The 22,462-nt window shown below is 35.1% G+C and overlaps 1 protein-coding gene and 1 pseudogene across 2 annotated transcripts in view; one reads left to right on the top strand and one right to left on the bottom strand.

Moving 5' to 3' along the window:
• NAALADL2 (N-acetylated alpha-linked acidic dipeptidase like 2) overlaps window positions 1-22,462 on the top strand; it is a 1,153,076-nt gene that overhangs the window by 701,818 nt on the left and 428,796 nt on the right. The window lies entirely within an intron of this gene.
• LOC114890736 overlaps window positions 17,443-22,462 on the bottom strand; it is a 68,160-nt pseudogene continuing 63,140 nt past the window's right edge.

Genomic DNA, 22,462 nt, shown 5'->3' with positions numbered 1-22,462 from the left:
AAAGGGTGGGTAGGAGGTAAAAGTATTTAGGTATTGCATATTTGAAAATGTCTTTATTTAGCCATATACTTGGCTGGTATTTTGGTTAGGTATTAAAATTTTATGTTAGAAATAATTTTTCTTCAGAATATTATAATGCTTGTCAGCTGACAGTGCTCCTGTTGAAAAGTTCAGTACTATTTTAATTCAACATCCTTTCTATGGGATGACCTATTTTGCTGCTTTTTACCCTAGGAAACTTTTAGGGTCTTTTTTCTATACATATATAATGATGTGCATCAGTATGGATTATTTTTCCATTATTTCCCCCACACCTCTCAGTGGGAGTTTTCAATCTGGATATACAAGTCCTTCAGTTTTGGGAAATGTTCTTAAATATTTATTTACTAAAATCATTTGCCTTGTTTTATCTGCTTCCATTTTCTGACACTGTTGGATGTTTGACCACCTACACTAACCTCTAATTTTCTTTTCTTCTTTATAATCCATCTCTGTTTGCTTGTTTGGTTCTACCTCTAGAATATACCTCAACTTTGGCTCAACTTTCTACTATCATATCTTTAATTTCTAGGAGCTGTTTCTTTAACTCTGATATATTTTTTCTTAAATACACTGACTTTTTAATGAATGTAGAAATCTCCATATAATATTAGTTATAACTATGCCTTTTCCAGTTTCTTTCTATGCACTGTCTTTATCATTATTTTTTTTCTGTTTTTTTTCTGTTTCTTTTATGTTGTGGCTTATCCTCAAATACCTGCTGACCTTATTCTGGCTTTTATATTTAAAAATAAAATACCAAAAATGTAACTGAAATTTGTGTGTAGCCATAGGGGAAGAGGAGCTTGTCAAGTAGATTTTCTTTTCTTTCTGAGATAGAACTCTAGATAGATAGATAGATAGATAGACAGACAGACAGATAGATAGACAGATACACAGACAAATATGGATGTAGATAGATGGATAAATGTATATACATATATACCTTATATACATATCCATATATGTATTTGAATAAATAGATATCTGCTGTCTCTCTATCAAGTTTCAAGTGTAAAATGTTAATTTTCCATGTTCAACTGAACACACATACACATATGTGTATCTTCATATGAAATCATTTTCATTATTTTTATATAATTCTCATTTTTGTCCATAAAATCTAATTTATTTTCCCATGAAATAGCATTTTCTGCTGTTCTTTAAGATGTCTGTCATAAGAGCACTAGAGAATCTAATAACATAAACTAGAGAAACTGTTAACAAGTCTCTTAGTAACTAGAATATTGCTGTAATTTTAATTCAGTATATTTTCTTCAGCTGTGTAATCTTTCAGGTATATTCAGAAAATGAAAGTCTAGACATGGAAAATAATGCATATTGAAATGTCCTGTGAGAAATCAGTGCCTTAGTTAATAAACTGCTTTGAAGACTGATTTGACTTGAGTCTTGGGCATTAGCACAAATGCATTTTCATCATTACCTCCTTGTGATTTGAAGCAGTTACAGTGTATTTTTTTACTAGCTGTATTTCTAGGGAACATGGCTTTGTGATAGAGGAGCAGTGAGAAGTCTTCCCCCTGACCACTCTATGTAATTAGGTTTACTGTTTCAAAGAGAAAAAGGGGAGATAAATCAATGGACACACACACTCTCCCGCTTTTTCTCTCTTTCTCCTTCGTATCCTTTTTCTTCTTTAAAAAATACAAGAGGCCTAATTTGTCTCTTTTTTGTTAAGATGAGGAAATATAAATTTTTATCCCCATGCATGAAACAAAACCAAAGGACTGGTTCCATTTTAATACCATTGATGGTGAAGACTGATGTGATAGTGGGGGAAGGGAAGAGGAAGCAAAATGGAGGATGGCAAGGGAAATAGAGCAGATTCTATGTTCTGAGAAGTTGGTTAGAAGTAGCATAGTGAAATAATTGTCTTGGGTTGTGGATTTGAGAGTGATAATCAACAGTTATTCCCTGTCTCTTAAATTATTGTTTAGATTATTCACACTTTTTAACGTCCCCCCGAGTCACATAACACACAGCCTATAGTGGAAGAAATTATTTCTGAAGTGCAGCAGCTGAGACCCACCTTGATGTCCCCAAAGCATGCCTACCCCCATCAGTCCCTTCTTACCTAATTAACATACTTCCTAATCTCCAATTGTGAAGGCAAAGCAAATATTTGGGCCAAGTATAAAATGGTAGATGAAAGCAGTGCCCTACATTTGGGGCAAACTATACATTGATATTGGTATCATTATAATTAAAGTATTATGACAGTAAAATGAGTATAATGATGCATTCAAAAGACATGTCACAAGTTATCTTGGAATAAGGAGACATATCTTGGATGGGAGAATAAGGAGACACATCTTGGATGGGAGAAAAATTAAACTGGTGATTTTTAAGAACTATTTTTGGCTTACATTCTCTATGACTCCATCTGGTAATGTGGAGAAAATACATTTCTGCTGGAAAATCTGATATTTTCAGTGCACTGAAATAATCTTTCTCTTAAACTGCTACAGGAGAATTACACTTTGTATAGCACTGCCTTCCATATGATTTACTCCATTCACTACTCGGAAATTTATTCTGGAACAATTAGATGGAAGACATATTTGATTGCATAACATTAGCACTGTATTTAAGAAGAAAAGTAAAGGAAGTTTGTCTGCAAATTATGCATGAATGTTTATAGGAATTGCTCTAGATTTTAGTCTAGATCACAAAGGAAAAGGTGTATTTGTAGGCTAATTACAGTGATGAGTTACTGTGCAAATTTATTTTTATACATTAATATAAAATTGATATTGACATGGCATTCCTACAGATTACATGATTTCATTACTTTGTTTAATTTTTGCAAAAACCCAGTTAGAAAGTGTCATTATCCCCATTTTACAGAACAGGAAATGCTGATCCTGATTCACAGTTATAGTAAATCACATGAGGCCACGTCACTGGTAAACGGCAGAGACAGAATAGAAGTCTTGTGGTTCCAAATCCTATTCTGTTTTCATAAAGATTAAGTCATCCATGACCTGTATCATCTATGATCCCTGGTAAATTTATGTAAATTAGATTTTGTGAGTTTTCCCTATTCCAGCAAGTCAAAATAACATGTTGTACGGTCATCTTTCTTAGTCTAAAAATCAAAATACCGGGTCTGAAAGTGGATATACTTCTGAGTGGCATGCGATAGAGCATTTGAAATTGTATAGTCAAAAAAAATCTGAGCTAAAAAAGATAATGATATGTTTAACATCAGGGATGAGGCTCTGATGTATTTTAAAAGGAATTTATTATAATTTTTTAAAATATCTAATAAACTTGCAATCTACTGTAATGAAAATAGTTACATTTTACAAACTTGAATCTCTAATTAGTTTTGGTTAAGTCCTTTTTAAGGATGGCAGCCGATATATATCTTCTTTGCTAGAGCCAGGAGCCTGAAACTGGTACACTGGAAATATTTTACCTGAAATGTGTGCTAAATGAAAGTTCCAAGCTTCACACATTTCTGAGGATCAAAGTGAAGAACTCATAGTGCATTGTTAGGGAGTCATATCTACTTCCTTCAAAACTCTTCATCTGATTTGTGCTAAAATTTAATAAATAACTAACTGATCCTTTTGCCTTGATAAAATTCTACTGAGATAACAAAATCCTAGCTCCTGGTCTATGAAAGATGATGTCCTGCAAATATAGTTTCCCTTAACCTCCAAAAAAATAATTGGGTTAATCCACCTACCGTAAGTGTGAAACTGAGGAGCTGCTTACTAAGATTGAATTTAATATTGTCACATGTCATCTGAGAGCTACTTGCCTGATCATGTTGCCACTGCACAAAGTAAGCCTGACTACAAACGATAAAAGAATGATTATTCCAATATTTAGACATAGTTCATTGTCAACCCTGAACAGAATGGGGGAAAAATGTTTTATCTTATGTGATTCTATCAATTTCTCTGGAAAGTCATTTATCTGGTTGCTATGTTAGTAGAAGAGCAAAGATAATGGGAGGAATCTTCCATTATTCTTACCCATGACTTTCAATATGAAATTTTAATAAAATGGATTTGGGGGTTTTATTTCTTTTTAAAGCACCCAATGTAAGAAAATGAAATATTGGAAACGTGTTTTTTAAAACATTTGTGAACCATAAAACTCTATATAAAATTGAAATTATTATTAACTATGGCTGCTTCTAATCTTATGCTTTAAAGGTTAAAAAAAAAGGGACTAGAATTTACAATTATTGCCAATAAATAGAGAGGATTATGTAAAAATTAGCTTTATCTATTTGCATGTTAAGAGCAAGATGACCAGTGGCCCTCAGAGTGACATGCAGTTTTTAGAGTGGCTCTGTTACTGACTGCATGTGTGGCCTGGAGAGGTCCTCCGGCCTCTCCAGCTTTCCTCCTAAGTAGGATGGGGGTACTAGAATTAATGATAACTAAACACTCTTCTGATTCCAACATTCTATGGTCCTGTGACATTTCTACCCTATTACAAAAGAACAACATTTAAAAGTGTGAACGCTCTGATAACTTTTTTTCTTGCATTATTTCATAAAAGTGCCATGAAAGCAAACTGACAAGTTCAGGCAGCTTTCAGAACATAAAGGAGAAAGGCTGACAGCTTTTGAGAACCTCTTTGCTTTCAACTGAAAGCAAGTAAAGAACCCTTGCTCTCTGGCCCTGAATGTCATAATATTATGTCTAGCGTCATTGAAATGTCTGACAACACTGTCGATTAAAAATGAGAATCACTGGGCCATATTTACTGTTATAAGGTGAAGGATAGTTTGAAAAGTATGGCATGAAGTATCCCAAAAGGATGACTTAGCTTAGACAATATTAACAAAATTTCACATGATAATAGGTATAGTCATTTGGCAGTAATTTGTTTCTTACTTTTTTCTGCATTTAGCTCTACCTTAAAAATTCCCCTTCATTTGTAAAGCTTTGTAAAATGCTGAATTTAGAATTCTGAAGGGACTGTCAATTAATATTATGAATAATATTATTTAGAAACCATTCTGTGTGCTGCACAAGTCCTTTGAAAATGATTTGATAACCACTAAAGTGGCTGTCATTCATCTTTCAGAATCTGTTATACCTGGAAGTTTTATGTGACCTTTAGAAAACTGCATTCACAGAAATGTTCCTTCTAGTTTCCTAATAATTTTTATAAGAAATATTACCACACTGAGGTAAAAGAGTTTTACTTCCTTAGGCCAAATTCTTGTCACAACATGAAATAGGCAAAAGCAATTAGTCTAAAAAAAGCTCAGCGACAGTATCTTAGAATTTAAAGGAATAACCCTTAGGAATTAGCTCACATAATTTCTTATCCACTGTTTTATAGGTAGAACTCATTTAACATGGCTGACATGTTGCCTCACGGCCTCTGCTGAGCAGTCACTACATTGTTAGCAGACCTGCTCAGTTTTTGTAAAGCTCTATTATTAATTTTTACCTTATATTGACCGAATACCTACCTATCTATCAGTCGCTCACTCACACTATGCTTTTTGAGGCCAAAGTAAATTTATCCATGCACTCTTCATACCTACCTAGTTTCTGTTAGGGGCTCTGTGTTTTTCTCCATATGTCAGAAACCCATCACCAGTGGACTTGTACTAGTGCGGGATTGTTTTTCTCACAAAATGAGAAGTCCAATAGAAAGCTTGGTATTAATTCAGTGTTTCAAAGGTAATAGACCCAAAGTCTCTGCCTTTTCTTCATGGTTGCTGATGGAGGCTAAGGTTACAGCCATAACTTCAGTACTCCATGTGGACAGAAGGGGAGGAAATACTCACATCCACAAAGTCTGTCTGATCTTTCAACAGTCTTTAAAGTTCTGCCCAACAATTTTTGCTTAAGTCTCATTGGTCTTAGCTAAAATGACTGAGAAAAGAATTTTTATACCTGGGCACACTGTCATACCCAATGAAATTGAGATTTCTGTTAATAAAGAAGAGAGGAAAATCAATATAGCGTCACGCAGTCTCTACCACATTAACCTTTAAGTATCCTAGAACATCTGCAAGATCCCAAGTTCTTTCTTCTCTCTCTCAAGCTAGAAGCAATTCCAACTACTTTGAACATTCTTTTTGAGATCCCTCATGAAAAACATCACCATCTTCCCAAAGTGTGGAGTGCCTTCTTAAAGTACAGCACACAGAGTTGGACATAATATGACACTTGGGGTCAGACCATGGCAATACTAACTCTTGTCCTGTAGTTACTGCATTTCTATTCAGGCAGCCTCACATTTAGAAATCTTTTTCAGTAACTAGCTCAAATTGAACATGCAACCAGGCAAATCCAGCTGAAATTTTTCACATGGAATGAACCAAAGCTAGGATTACCCTATCCCATACTTACATTTTAATCAACTTTATTGAGGTGTCATTTACATATGATAAAAAGCACCCATTATAAATGTGAAATTTGTTGAGCTTTGGCAAATGTGCACAATTGTGTAACCACCACTACAAACAAGATATAGAATATTTCCATCACCTCAAAAAGTTCTCTCATGACCTTTTCCTGTCAGTTCCATCACCACCTGTCCCAGGAAACTACTGGTCAAATTTCCGTTATTATAAATTTATTTTGTCTACTCTAGAAACCTCATAAAAACAGGATCATATATATTCTTTCATACCTGGCATCTTTCGCACAGCTTGGTTTTAAAATTTATTTGCATTGATGTGTGTATCATTAATTCATTTCTGATTATTGCTCAATATATTCCATTATGCACGCAAACCATTGTTTGCTTATCTATCCTCCAACTGATTGGCATTTTGATTTTTTCCACTTTGGGGCTATTTTGAATCAACCTGAGGTGAATGTTCATATACAAGTCTTTTCGTAAACACAGGTTTTCTTTCTCCTTAGCAAACACTTAGGAGTAGAATTGCTGGGTCCTATAGTAAGTGTATGTTTAACTTTATGAGAAAATGTCAATCTGATTTTCACAGTGGTTAAACCATATTACACTCCCACCAGTAATGTTTGGTAGTCTCCTTGCCCCACATCATTGAAACACTTCTATCTTTAGTCTTTATTTTAAAATTCTAATATTGTGTACTCATTGTAGTTTTTTTTAATACATATATATTTTATTTATACTTTGTATTTGATATATTTCATGATAAACAATTTTTTTTCCATCTTAACCATTTTTTAAGTGTTCAGTTCAGCGGTATCAAATACATTCACATCATTGTGCAAAAATCACCTCTGTCCATCCCCATAACTGTTTTCATCTTGTGAAACTGAAGCCCTATACCCATTAAACAATAACTCCCCGTTATTCCTTGCCCCCAGCCCCTGGTAACCACCAGTCTACTTTCTGTCTTTATGATTTTGACTATTCTAAGTACCTCATATAAGTGGGATCATACAGTATGTATCTTTTTCTGACTGGCTAATTTCATTTAGCATAATGTCCCCAAGGTTCATCCATGTTATAAACATACTGCAGAATCTCCTTCCTTTTTAAGACTGAACAATATTCCATTGCATGTATATCCACATTTTGCTTATCCGTTCATCCACTGATGGACACTTGAGTTGCTTCCATGGTTTAGTTATTACGAATAGTGCTGCTATGAACATGGGTGTACAAATATCTTTTTGAGATCCTACTTTCACTTCTTTGGGGTATATCTGCAGAAGCGGAATTGCTGGATCATATAGTAATTCTATCTTTAATTACTTGAGGAAACACCATACTGTTTTCCAAACTGACTGTACCAGTTTCCACCAGTAGTACGCCAGGGTCCCAATTTCTCCATGTCCTTGCAAACACTCATATTCTATTTTTTTGATGGTAGCCATCCTAGTGGGTGTAAGGTGGTATCTCGTTGCAGTTTTGATTTGCATTTCCCTAATGATTGGTGAAGTTGAGCATCTTTTCATGTGCTTATTGGCCCTTTGTATTTCTTCTTTGGACAAATATCTGTTCAAGTCTTTTGTTAATGTTGAATCAGGTTGTTTGTTTTTTTGTTGTTATTTTTTTCTTTGTTTTTTGAATTTTTAAATTTAATTTTACTTATTTTTTTATACATCATGTTCTTATTAGTCATCCATTTTATACACATCAGTGTATACATATCAATCCCAATCTCCCAATTCATCACACCACCACCACCACCCCCAGCTGCTTTCCCCGCTTGGTGTCCATACATTTGTTCTGTACATCTGTCTCTCAATTTCTGCCCTGACATGAGTATTGGTACTCCAGCTTACATTTGATTTCCATTTTCATGGAGTATCTTTTTCCATCCCTCACTTTCAGTGTGTATGTGTCCCTAGGTCTGAAGTCAGTCTCTTGTAGACAGCATATATATGGGGCTTGTTTTTGTATCCATTCAGCAAGCCTCTGTCTTCTGGTGGGAGCATTTAATCCAATCACGTTTAAGGTAATTATCCATACGTATGTTCCTGTTACCCTTTTCTTAATTGTTTTTGTTTTTTTTTTTGTAGGTCCTTTTCTTCTCTTGTGGTTCTCACTTAGAGAAGTTCCTTTAGCATTTGTTGTAGGGCTGGTTTGGTGGTGATGAATCTCTTAGCTTCTTTTTGTCTGTACAGATTTTGATTTCTCCATTGAATCTGAATGAGATCCTTACTGGGTAGGGTAATCTTGGTTGTAGTTTCTTCCCTTTCATCACTTTAAGCATATCATGCCACTCCCTTCTGGCTTGTAGAGTTTCTACTGAGAAATCAGCTGTTAACCTTATGGGAGTTACCTTGTATGTTATTTGTCATTTTTCCCTTTTTTCTTTCAATAATTTTTCTTTGTCTTTAATTTTTGCCAGTTTGATTACTAAGTGTCTTGGCGTGTTTCTCCTTTGGTTTATCCTATCTGGACTTTCTCTGCTTCGTGGACTTGGGTGGGTATTTCCTTTCACATGTTAGGGAAGTTTTCAACTATGATCTCTTCAAATATTTTCTCAAGTCCTTTCTGTCTCTCTTCTCCTTCTGGGACCCCTGTAATGAGAATGTTGTTGCATTTAATGTTGCCCCAGAGCCTGTCTTCATTTCTTTTCATTCTTTTTTCTTTATTCTGTTCCATGGCAGTGAATTCCACCATTCTGTCTTCCAGGTCACTTATCCATTCTTCTGCCTCAGTTATTCTGCTATTGATTTCTTCTAGTGTATTTTTCATTTCAGTTATTGTATTGTTCATCTCTCTCTGTTTGTTCTTTAATTCTTCTAGATTTTTGTTAAATATTTCTTGTATCTTCTAGATCTTTGCCTCCATTCTTTTTCCGAGGTCCTGGATCATCTTCACTATCATTATTCTGAATTCTTTTTCTGGAAGGTTGCCTTTCTCCACTTCATTTAGTTGTTTTTCTGGGGTTTCATCTTATTCCTTCATCTGGTACATAGTCCTGTGACTTTTCATTTTGTCTGTCTTTCTGTGAATGTGGTTTTTGTTCCACAAGCTGCAGAATTATAGTTCTTCTTGCTTCTGCTGTCTGCCCTCTGGTGGATGAGGCTATCTAAGAGGCTTGTGCAAGTTTCCTGATGGGAGGGACTGTTGGTGGGTAGAGCTGGCTGTTGCTCTGGTGGGCAGAGCTCAGTAAAACTTTAATCTGCTTGTCTGCTAATGGGTGGGGCTGGGTCCCCTCTCTGTTGGATTTTTGGCCTTAGGCACCCAACACTGGAGCCTACCCGGGCTCTTTGTTGGGGCTAATGGGGACTCTGGGAGGGGTCACGCCAAGGAGTACTTCCCAGCACTTCTGCTGCCAGTTTCCTTGTCCTCACCATGAGACAGAGTGACCCCCTGCCTCTGCAGGAGACCCTCCAACAGTAGCAGGTAGCTTCCCATAATTATAGGGTGGAATAAATTTTTTCTTATGCATTCTTAAAGTAATTTTGTTGATGAAGTTCTTTTCCCAGGTAGTGATTTAAAACATTAATATGTTTATAGTTGTTTCTTATGCAGTACAATTATTTTAGTTTTATTTGACAATTCAAATTTTAGTTGGAGAGGAAACAGCAGACAAGTGGAAGATATATTTCTTCCATATACATAAGTTTAGTAACAAATAGATTTAGCATTTTAACAATTTTTCTAAAAATATTTTTTCATTTAATAATTTCTCAAGTATGTGAATCTTTAAATTTCAGAAAGACTATATTTATTAGAGTTGATTCATAGCAATCTTCTTCTAAAACTAATACATCAATTTTTAATAATATTTTTTTTAACTTGATATCAAGAAGTTTATTTTAAAAAATAGAATGGCATCCTGCCAAATCAGTCACATCACATCCACGGCCTGGTGAAGGGAGAATAATTCTAGTGGACCAAGTTTCATAACTGCAGTGTATGTGGAACATTTATTTTTATCAGTAGTTGTTATTTTACATCAGGACACTTGCTGACCAAAAAACAATGCTCGTTGCAATGAAACCATCACCTTGAAATGTCACAATATATAACTCAAACATTCCTGACAATTGGTTCTTGGCATATAAAGCACTTAAACAAACCATAGAGTCAACTATTAGTTTAATCATTTTTTAAGTACTCTGTTTAATAGAAAATACATTTTCATTTCTCAGTATATTTGTTTACTGAATATCTGTAAGGGTAATATTCTAGAGCTGTAAGTAGTATATGCAGTGTTTTGCTTCTCTTGAATAAGAGCTTGCAAAAATATAAACGGTCTGGTTTAAATGGTTAGAAATTAATAACTTCCTTTTTTTGTCATAGAATATAATTGATTTGTAAAATTTAGTGTGAATAAGGTTCAAAGAATAGCAGAGTGTAAGTTTCTGTTTAACATCTATCTCATTTGTGGAGCAACAGGTGACCACAGATTTGGGACAGTGAGACGGCAGTGAGTACTGCCAGCAACAGCCCAGTTGTAAGAATTTTGGTGGCACCTGTCAGTGTGATGAGATTGCTCTGTTTTGAAGGATGATCCTCCTCAGTGCCCTAGTTTTCCTATTAACCCGCTTACTACCATACTGCTCCTTGCCCTTCTCTTGGACTAACTGCTGTGTCTTGTCCTATCTTTGATACAGAATCTTAAATGCTTTCAGTAGCAGCTCTTATCAGTACCACAGGAGGGGAGCGCCTTAGAGAACTGAAGTACTGTTATATTTTTCCACCTTCCAGGATAAAAGCATGCTGTTTGGATAAGAGCTGAAAATGGTTCAAGGAAAGAGTCCTAGATAAAAATAGATAAATAAATGAAATAAAATGTGAATAAATCTTTTCAAATGGTTCATGAAACAATATGACATTATTTCATATCTTCAAGAAGTGAAGGGTTTCAAGAGTACACACATGCCAGGTGGTCTAAGGCAAAAATCCTCTTGCTTGTGAAATAAACATTTGTAGACAGGAATCTTTTTTTTTTTTTTTTTAATATGATGTTTGGGAACATAATGGGAACTCTTAAACCTAGTGTACATCAAAGTTGGAATATATTAACATTTAATATAAAACGTCACCATCTGTTCTCCTGTTCTTTACTGAATTCAGAAAAGACCAGTAGTCCAACAACACAATGACCTATGTTTATAAGAAAGTATCACTTTTTGAGCAAAACACATAATATTAAGATTGATTGATTTAAAAGGATAGTTTAAGGCCAGAAATCTGAATTAAATAGAACCATAATTAATTTATTCTTAGCTGTCAACAGGTAGCTTAATGTAGTTTCTTACAACAGATTTAAACTTTTATTTTGGAATCAATTTCCATTGTTTAAAACAGAGATTGGCAAAGTATGACCCACTTCTTGTTTTTGAAAATAAGTTTTACTCTAACATAATTATACCCATTCATTTACTTAATGTCTATGGCTACTTTCATGATACAAGTGAGTTGAGTAGTCATAACAGAGACCATATGTCCAACAAAAATACTTACTCTCTGGCCTCTACAGAAAGGTTTGCGACTCTTGTCTAAATCATAAAACCGCACCTGTTGAAGCTTAAATTTATTATAGTCTAAAAAGAATAAGTATTATAAGACTTATGTTCAATATTTTCTACTTAGAAAATTTTCAGATAAATCAGTAATGTACCAAAGTGAGGGTTTTTTTTAAATTAATTAATTAATTTTTGGCTGCGTTGGGTCCTCGTTTCTGCTCGCTGGCTTTCTCTAGTTGCAGCAAACAGGGGCTATTCTTCGTTGCGATGCATGGGCTTCTCACTGCGGTGGCTTCTCGTTGCGGAGAACGGGCTCTAGGCATGCGGGCTTCAGTAGTTGTGGCATGCGGTCTCAGTAGTTGTGCTTGCGGGCTGTAGAGCACAGGCTCAGTAGTTGTGGTGCATGGGCTTTGTTGCTCCACAGCATGTGGGATCTTCCTGAAACAGGGATCGAACCCATGTTCCCTGCATTGGCAGGTGGATTCTTAACCACTGTGCCACCAGGGAAGCCCCCCCAAAGTGAGTTTTGTGGAAAGCCTATGGGTATATTTAAAAGAAAGAAAAACAAAAGGGATCCTATATTTGAACGGGATACTCTCTTTTCCCCTACTTGAGAATCTGTCAGATGATGAGGATCTGAGAAATCATTCAATAAATTAACGACTTTAACTTTTTAAATCTAATATTACCCAAATTCCTTTGACTTCTCCTTCTCCCCACTATAAACCAGTTTTTAATATTTTTGTAGGACAATAGTGGTCTGCAGAAGGAAGTGCTAAACATGCTAACCTAAAAAAATATGTACTTCTAAAACGTGAAAACATATAGGTCAGAATAGCTCAACTGAATTTATAGAATCATAGATTGTAGATTTAAAAGAGCCATATAGTTTATTTAATCGAATTCCCAATCTTAGCAGATTACAGAAAAATAAAATTGATAATTCCAATATGCTAATCTTATTTTACTACATAAGAGATGGCTAATCATGACTACCTTCAAGTTAACAAAATGCACTTAATGAATTGTGTATATATGTTGGCTTCACTCACTGTAGTTAAAGCATCGTTATGCCATAAGTGCTGAAACAATTGTGTTTTTACATATTGCATTAAATCAGTTAGTGCTATAATTAATTTTAATAGGATGTTTTTAAGTCCCTAACTAGATTACTTTATAACTAAGTACTGAATGCACCCTCTACATGTTTTGTTATTTTAGAGGTAATGTAAGTTTAATTATGCAGATAATCCAAGTAGATTTTTATTTTGCCTCTGGGTTATCACTTTCATTTTAATGGCTTGAATGCTTCTTATCACTATTTGTGAATGGGATTAATTAAATCTAGAATGATGCTTTTAATACTGTGTGATGGAATAAATTTAGTAAGAGGGTTGACATCCATGTGTTGGTCAAAATTATTATTGAATCCGTTAGACCCTGAGAAGTATAAACTCAGAAAGACAAAATTCACTTCCATTTAGCATTTTATTGTAAATGTAGTCATTCTTTTATGGATTGTCAGTTGATTCTAAAATTAAAAAAAATATTTTTCACATTCATTCTTCTATTAAACAAATCCTTGTTGAGAACTTACTATGTATCCTATTAGAATATAAATTCCACAAAGCAGAAATCTTGATTTGTTTATGCTGTGTCCTTATTGCTTGGCATAGAGTAGCTACTCAAAACTATGTATTGAATGAATGAATGGTTTTAAATACTGAAGATTCAGCAGCATAACATGAAACAATCTCAGTACTCAAATTGCTTAAAGGCATTTGTAGCACCATGTAGAAAATACACAATAGAGATAAATATAGAGGCTGTGAGTCACTTAGGAAGAGACTAACCCACTTTTTAGGAAAGGGGCCAGGGAAGGCTACCTTGCAACTACTAATTTACTTTCTGATTCTATGGATTTCTCTATTCTGGGCATTTCATATAAATGGAATAGTGCAATACAATATAATGCATGTATAAATAGAATAATATCAATACAATATGTTGTCTTTTGTGACTGGTTTCTTTCACTTAGTATAATATTCTCAAGCTTCATTGTTACATGTGGTAGCATGTATCAGTATTTTATTCCTTTTTATTGCCAAATAATTTCCCATTATGTGGGCATCCCATATTTGGTTTATCCATTCATTAATTGATAGACTTTTTTCCTGCTTTTTGGCTATTATGAATAATGCTAATATTAACATTTATGTACAAGTCTTTTTGTGTGTGGATACATGCTTTGAATCCTCTTGGATATATAACCAGGAGTAGAATTGCTAGATCATATGAAAACAATTTTATGTTTGAACTTTTTGAAGAACATTCAAACTGTTTTCCAAACTGGCTGCACAATTTTACATTGCCACCAGCAGTATACGATGATTCCAATTTCTCCAGGCCAACACTTGTTATTATTGATCTTTCTTATTATAGTCTTCTAAGGTTATTATTTTTTTAATGGAAAATGGCTTTCAATTTGTGGAATTTTAAATACCAGCAGCCCTGGGAGAGGTATTTGTAAGAAGCTATGGTTAATTATGTAACTATTATCTTCTCTTGGGGGTGGTTTCAGAAAATATGGATTTCTTTTTTTTTTTTTTAATTAGAAGACTGTACATTTGACAGTAGCCTTTCACTATAAGTAGCTTTCCAAAGATTTATATAACTGAGTTAAGGAATCACTATTATAAGTAAATCATCTTAGAATTAAAAGTTTTAACATTAATTTATTCAGAAGATCACATTCGAATTAATATTTCCTCTGTTTTGGATCAAATTTTATGTGCTATTAAATGTTTTATTTTTTATATGTATGCTCTGATTTATTCCATCAGTATTCTCCCTAAGTAGATTAACCCCCTTTTAAAGGCAGCAGTTCTGTTTTATATGTTCCTGAGAGCTGTGAAGGGTCTGGGATTCTACCTTACTTTCCAGCTAACAAATAAGCCTGCCACAGTTTCATGGTTGCTGGCAGAAGACACAGGCCTTCTCAGTCAGAGACAAAGAACTCTATTACTTACCACAATAGCAATAGCCAGAATATCAACATTTTCCTTTGCCTCTTCCCCAGTCTCCAGTTTGTTCAGGGTGACATGAAGAGGGACAAGTGACATCAGCACACACAATGCATTATGTCACCCAAGAGGAACATTAAACTTGAGAGAGAGATACTGTTTCAGTTTTCCATGTCTGTTTACTATATAAAACATTCTTGAAATGATAGCCCAGAAAAAAGGCAGTCAGTGCTTCTGCTTACAAGATACACAGAAATGTGAGACCCATGAAGAATTGACTTCCAATAGTTCTTTTTAACTATAATGTAGCTCTCAAAGTGTTTTGTACCTAGGAAGTTATAAGTTTGTTGACTTAATTTTGTTTTGCCATGCAGCATATATCAAGAGATGAATTTGTGAAATAAATATTTATTTTCTGTAAAATCTTCTGATTAGACCAAATGCTTCCCTTTTTATAACAGTAATGATTTTGTCGAGTTAAACTTTAACTTCTCTGCGATCATTGCCAAAAGAAAACTAGGTTATCTTTTGTAATGCATAAAAAATAATGTATATGTGTAATAAGTAGATGTGCTACTTTAAGAGATTATCAACTGAAATAAGTAATACAAAATCAAACAAGTTAATTTTTAATTAATTGCAATAAACTGGAGTGCTTAACATGAAGCTCCTCTCAACTAAATCCATTACTATCATTTAAAAAATTTATTTTATATTAATGTAAAAATATCAAGGGTAATAACCTGAAAGTAGTTGAGCTGGAGGAGTGAAGAGAAACCATCAACACCCTTGTTCAGACTCCCATAATTCACTTGGTGTTAACCACCTCCCCACTGAGGGAAGCTATAATCCATAGAGTGCTTATTTTCTTTCCCCTTTATTTATTTATTTTCCCTACTGACATTTATTACTTTAATGATACTTAGGTGCTGTAGAATAAATGCCTCTGTTTCAGACATATAGAAAATCCAATAATCTATCACTTTGATAAACCATTCCATTAGTAGGGAATAACTACAAATATTCTATATGCAAGTACTTTATATCATTCTGGAAATGCAATCAAGAGGCAATGCTTTAAGGCTACACATTAAGGCTACCTTGGTTATTTAAATGTGTATAAGCAACAAGGGCACTTTTGCAAAAGGTAGTATAAATTAAACAGTATCTCCATCTTAGGAAAAGAAAAGCTATTACAAGCCAACTACACATTCAAAATGGTATCTTACAACTTATTGCTATTATTCTCATGCAGGGTAGATTATTGCTCACAACCGCACATTTCAGAACACCAAGCAATTTTCATATTTTTGTTACCTTTTAAGCAAGGTGACATCAGAATAAAAACTTTTAAAATTAAACTTTTCTTTTCTGTTAAAAGTGAAATTTATTACAATACAGTAAGTGCAAGTGTTATTAAAAATGCTTGTTAAAATTATAGTGTCTATATAATTTTTCTAATATAAATATTGGAAATAACAACTTTAACAGTTCTATACATACATAGTACACTGAAAACATAAAATCATGCACAAGGCTAGAATATCACTTTGCACATTATCCTTTTAGGTATTACTCTTGTCTTCTGATCCCAGCATCATTACAGAATATGGAGTTACAAACTTCAAGGTTTCAGTGTTTTCAGTGTATGTCAGTTATCACACATTAACAATGCTTTAAAATCATTGCTTATATTCTACACGTGGTTCTAGTTCCCATATTTCCCTTTCTCGATAGGTCTTGGACAAAAAGTTGATCTAGAAAACCTATGATTACAGGACCCAGCATGACATGAATTCTCAATGACTCATTTAAAAGTGGCATAAAGTGTCATATATATATATATATATATATTTTTTTTTTCTTTTTAAGTCCTACAGGGCCTGAAAGACAATAAGTATATCGCATGTAAATAAGATAAAGCAGCTCACCCTCTGCTTGCTTACTTGGCTCCACTTCTCTATAGGAAGGAGAAGCCGAACCATGAAGAAGTTAGGGCAAATCGGAACTGCTGGGAGTGTGTGTGTTTGGGGGGCTGGAGGGGCTGGTGAGGGTGTGTGGGGAGCAGCATAGGGAAGGAGCTGGGGAGAAATGTCATATTATGAAGGGAAATTAAACAGCGTTACTTATCCATTCTTCCCCATCCTGCTAAAGCAGGGGCCAGTTCCAGCCCAGCCTCCCTCCCCTGCCTCCCAGTGGGGGATTCGTCCCCCCAGCACTGTGAAGGCAGCCACTGCCTTTCAGACAATGTGAAGCCATAGCTGTTCCCTACTGAGAACACTTCACAAATTTGAGGAACAGGCTATAAATTATAGGTTTGGACATTTCACAAATACCAAGGATAGTCTGAAGTAGGCCTCAACATGAGGGGCAGGGGAAACAGTTTTTACAAGCAGCTAATGCCCAGAGAGGCTAAGGGGTTCAGCCAAGGGGAAGGCAATGCTTCTTCCTTCATGACAGCACTTCTCAGGCTTTAATGTGCATGCGATTCACTTGGGATCTCATCAGAATGTATTAGGTTGAGGGTGGGGCCTCAGACTCTGCATTTGTAATAAGCTCCTATGGACCATGCTTCGAGATGCTGATGCTCTTGGTCTATGGACCACACTTGGAGAAGCAAGAGTCTGCAACATAAAGAGGGAGCTGCCTCTGTGTCTCTGGGCCACAGGTATATCTTGGAAGCCCTGGGCAGAGCTGAGACAGCCCCAGTGCTATGTATCCACTCAAGCACATCCCCAGGGAAAAGGTGGAGATGCAGCACACTGAGTGAGCAACTGTCTACAAGACTGTGTTAACATATTTTCTGAGAGCACCAGGACTCTATGAACAGCTAAACAAATAACATAATTCAACTTGAGTAAATGGAGAGATCTACTGGCTGGGAATAAAACTAACCTTTTCCCCATGTAGTCCTCCTTAAAGTGAATATGATTACAAAGGTATAAAAAAACAGCATTTTAAATTTCATAGTAAAAGGCCACATGTGCACACATATACATACAGTATGAATTCTAAGAAATTAAATGCATTTTTTCAGAATAAAGCACGTGCTACCACTGCTCCCAGCTCCAAATACAAGGAAAAAAACCTTGAATTGTAAGGAAAACCACTGCATTGCCTGCCAGCACCAGGCCACAGGCTCCCCATTTGATCACAGGCACCTGAGCAAGAATAACAGGAAATCCAAAGGCAGAAACAACCCTTCCGGTAGTGAAAAAATAAGACAGTTCCCGACAGGCACTACTTGTTGCATCGGCGTCATATGTTGCTCGTTTGGCAGTAAAATAGGGGATGGGAGAGATGACGTGGAGTATCAGGACAAACAAGGGTCAGTAAACACCGTAATCCTCTAAGGCACATCCCAGCATAAGAAAAGTTAGCCCAATAGCCCCAGTGAAGGATAATGCCACAAGAGCTTTAACGCCCGCCGTGTCTCCTGAGCTGGGGCCGCGGCTGCTTCCGGCTTCTTGCTATGGCCCTGCCCTTCTTTCCCCTTTAACTGAACTATTGTCCAACCTTGATTCCCCTCTCCCATACTTAGGTAATTAATTTTTTGGTTACCTAAATGCAGACAGTCACTAATATTTCTTCTTATTTGTTTCATGTGGTTTAGTACATTGCCCTTAGTAATACTGTGCTACCTGTCTCGAGAATTCAACATGTTACCTTTCTTTCAATAATTCTTTCATACATAGTAATCTTTGAAAATCTTTATTCCACCAACTTTAAATATACTTTTGTTCTATGAAGCTTAATAGTGGTTTCATTAGAACAGTTTTCTGCATTTATTGGTTTTCTTATTTTGAAAATGAAAATATTTCTATATAGTTCTGAGTTTACTGTTATATCTCAAATGTTTCATTCTGCTTTAGAATTCAGTTAAAGACTTCTGATTTTAGCTTTAGACAAACATATTCTTCCTAGTGTCTTGTAGGAAATATTTTTTCTCTTCCCTGGAGCTAGTGTTTGATGTCACAGAGTATGCCCCTGACAAACAAGGCCTGTTCTTTGACCTGACCTCTATGGTCAGAATTGCCCTTCTTCCATCCTTCTGTTTTCCAAAGGGTTAACTTTTGGTTTCCAGACTAAGACTTAATATATTCTAGAATTACATTTAGTTAAAATAGGAAAGATTTATTCAGTTATTGTCTAGAAAAATGTAAAAAGGTGAGCATTCATTTGCTTCTATTACCCCTCACCCTGGACATTAGCAATGACATCTCCATCAAAAACAAAATAGATTCATTCAAGCAGGAAAAAATAAAAATCTTCACTTGAGTCATTTAAGTGAAGGTTTAAACGTTTCTTGTATCAATGAGATAATATTTCAATTCTCCATTTAACTTACAGAGGTAAAGGGGAAAAAAAGGGGTGAGGATTGTGGATGCAATGTCTATTCCTTCTTGGATCTAAATATTGACTCTGCCAAGTGTGGTCTTTTCCAGGAATTAGATAACTAAAAAAATAAAATAAAATTCCAGTGAAACGAATCCAGCCCAATATTATCTTTAATTCAATGTAGACATACCTTATATAGCCTGATAGTTTCTACTAACATACTGTCTTTAATCCTAGTAATTTATATTTTTATAGTTTCTGTATCATGCCTAAAATGTTGCTTACTCTAATTAGCTTATGGTCGACAGTATCTTTAATTAGAAATATTGGTAATCTGTCCCCCACAGCATTTCATTTAGTGTGTTTCATTTTAGTGGTTCCAGGATGATTATCGTAATGAACAGAGTGACAAAAAGTACCATTAAGCAGAAATGAAATAGAATACCCATCAGGGCAAAAAGGGTTGTGGGTTTGTGTGTTAGTAAAAGAATGATCTGTACTTTGAATACAGTACTAAAACTGTCAATAAAAGTTGGCATTGAGTGTACCTTTGAAATTCTATCAGTAGCAAATATCTGATATTGTGATTTATTTCTAACAATTAGAGGTAGGGTGTAGGATGAAGGACACAGAGTTAAACTAAAAAATGGCCAATTCACTGAAAAACAGTTCAGATAGCACCAATAATATTGTTGAAACTGACTAAAGTTGATATGAGTAATGTAAAAAAGTTATGTGAGAAAATCACCAGCAGACTTGAGTGTCTATCATGCAATTCATTGTTAGGGATGGTGGGAGGAATCAGTCTTATGTTTATGCCTGGTATTCTTGTCAAGTGCATATATTAAAGTGAATGGTGTTTATTTGACATCTTTATATTTTATCTAATGATGACGTTTTCCTTAGAGATCTTTATTTTCTGAAACAATTTTAAGAATTTGTTTTATAATTAAATGCAACAGATTTTTGTATTTCATGGCATTAACAGATGCATACCTACTGGGACTTCAAGTCTAGATTACATAACATCTAGCAATGTCTATGACTAAGTTTTATTTGGCATCAGAAAAACATCTTCCAACTTGGATAGAAGATACATTTGAGGTTCTGTAAGTTTTTAGATATGAAGTCATGCATATTAGAAAAATATATCCGAAGGAAGGTGGCTAGCTACTGCCTCTAATATCAGGTAGATATGTGGAATGTTTGCACAAATAAAATCAACTAGATTCTCAGTTCTCAATGTCTTCATCAAACTCTTGTTGATCAACCCAGGTATTGCATTGATTCTTGAATTTTGGGAGATTATGGTTTCCTTTCAAAATTTGCTTAAAATTATATGGAGTCCCTCTAGAAAAATGTGCGTGCACACAGATAAATTCAGAAGGATGGTGGATCTCCTGGAGCCATTCACAGATCCCCTAGGGATTTCAGGAACCCAAGGTTAAACAGGGCATAAGTATAATATTAAGCATCATTCAGCCTTTCTAACAAGGCTAGATATTCTCAAGTGTAAGTGTTAGTAATAATCTATTCCTTATAAAGTTGTGAGTATTCTGCAGGGTAAATCACACAAAGTGTTTGGCATAGATGTTGGCACATAGTAAGAAGACAAAACATTGTAGATCTTTGGAAATAAAACTTAGTGGGATTATATTATTCCACTTTATTGCCCATTTATTAGTACTATTAGCTTTCTAAAAACTGGGGCATGTCTGCTTTTTTTTTTTTTTTTTGTGGCTCGCGGACTTCCCACTGTCGTGGCCTCTCCCGTTGCGGAGCACAGGCTCCGGACGCGCAGGCTCAGCGGCCATGGCTCACGGGCCCAGCCGCTCCGCGGCATGTGGGATCCTCCCGGACCGGAGCACAAACCCGCATCCCCTGCATCGGTAGGCGGACTCCCAGCCACTGCACCACCAGGGAAGCCCAATGCCTGCTTTTTAACACAAACTATACGTTCAGTGTATTGGTCAAATCTTCTAGAATTTTAATTTTATTCTTTTATTATCTTTTTCAACCGAAGGTATGGTCTTGGTTTATTTATTTTTATTCTAAGATAACTAAATTTGAATGAGTTTCACATATTCAAAAGTGAAATAATCCTTGAATGCATAGTGATACTAAAATATAAACCTGTTGGGGACCATCAAAGGTTGCTAGAGAACAAACTCATCAGTCTGAATATGGGTAAATAGAAGAAATACTTAAGCATTTAACCTAACTTTCCTATAAAACATTGTGCCACAGGAACACTTTTTCTTTGTAGAAGTATTCTAGCTAATACATGAAGAAAGAATGATAGAATTAAAATATTACGATTTTGTAATCCCCCAATGAGATAATGAATCTAGGCACTAAGCAACAGTGGACATTAATAAGAGTGAGAGGAAAAGAGGAATAGAGAGAAACAGACGTTATGTGCCTCATGATGGAATTCTACATCTGTGAAGTGTCCTTGTAAAAACTCTGAATCTAACCCGATCAGGACTCTGGATTTAACTATCAGGTTACAGAAGCAAGTATTTTAAATGATACCATGAGGATGAAAGCAGCAAGATCCATACTGTGAAAAGCTCTACAAAACAAATGACCAGATTCTTCAAAAATAAATCATAGGGAATTAAGAGAGGGAGGGCTACCTATAAGATGAAAGAGACAAATGATCTATCAGCCCAATGCAATGTGTGGGCCTAACTGGACTCCATGATTCTGACTGAATCAAAATAACAGTTAAGAAAAAAACAAATTGATATTAGGGATAATCTTAAATTTTTCATAGTGGCATAATAGTATTGCAGATATAATACAGAAAAAGTCTTTCTATTTAATGATACATACCATGAAATATTTAAACTGAAGTAAAAGAATATGTGGAATTTACTTCAAAATAATCCTGTTAGGTGGGGTGTAGATGAAAAAGAGAACACCCCCAAACTGGTGAGTTTTTAAAGCTGGGTGATGGCTGCCTGGAGTTCTATTGTCCTGTTCTTTTTACCTGTTTATACATTGACATTTTCCACAGTAAAATTTTTATAAGAATGAAATATCACAAAGTTTCACACCTGTCATAGGGTCAGTAAAGTTTTCTATGGCATATTGAAGCTACATGTTCATATCTATTAAGATCCATTTACAAGGTATGATATAGATATGGAATTGTATTACTTTGCGAATGACTACCAAAGC

The sequence above is a fragment of the Monodon monoceros genome, unplaced genomic scaffold (assembly GCF_005190385.1).
Source record: "Monodon monoceros isolate NGI ecotype Baffin Bay Population unplaced genomic scaffold, NGI_Narwhal_1 Super_Scaffold_11, whole genome shotgun sequence".
NCBI classification, from domain to species: domain Eukaryota; kingdom Metazoa; phylum Chordata; class Mammalia; order Artiodactyla; family Monodontidae; genus Monodon; species Monodon monoceros.
Note: the sequence above shows the minus strand (reverse complement) of the source record. Positions and strands in the feature narration are given on the sequence as shown.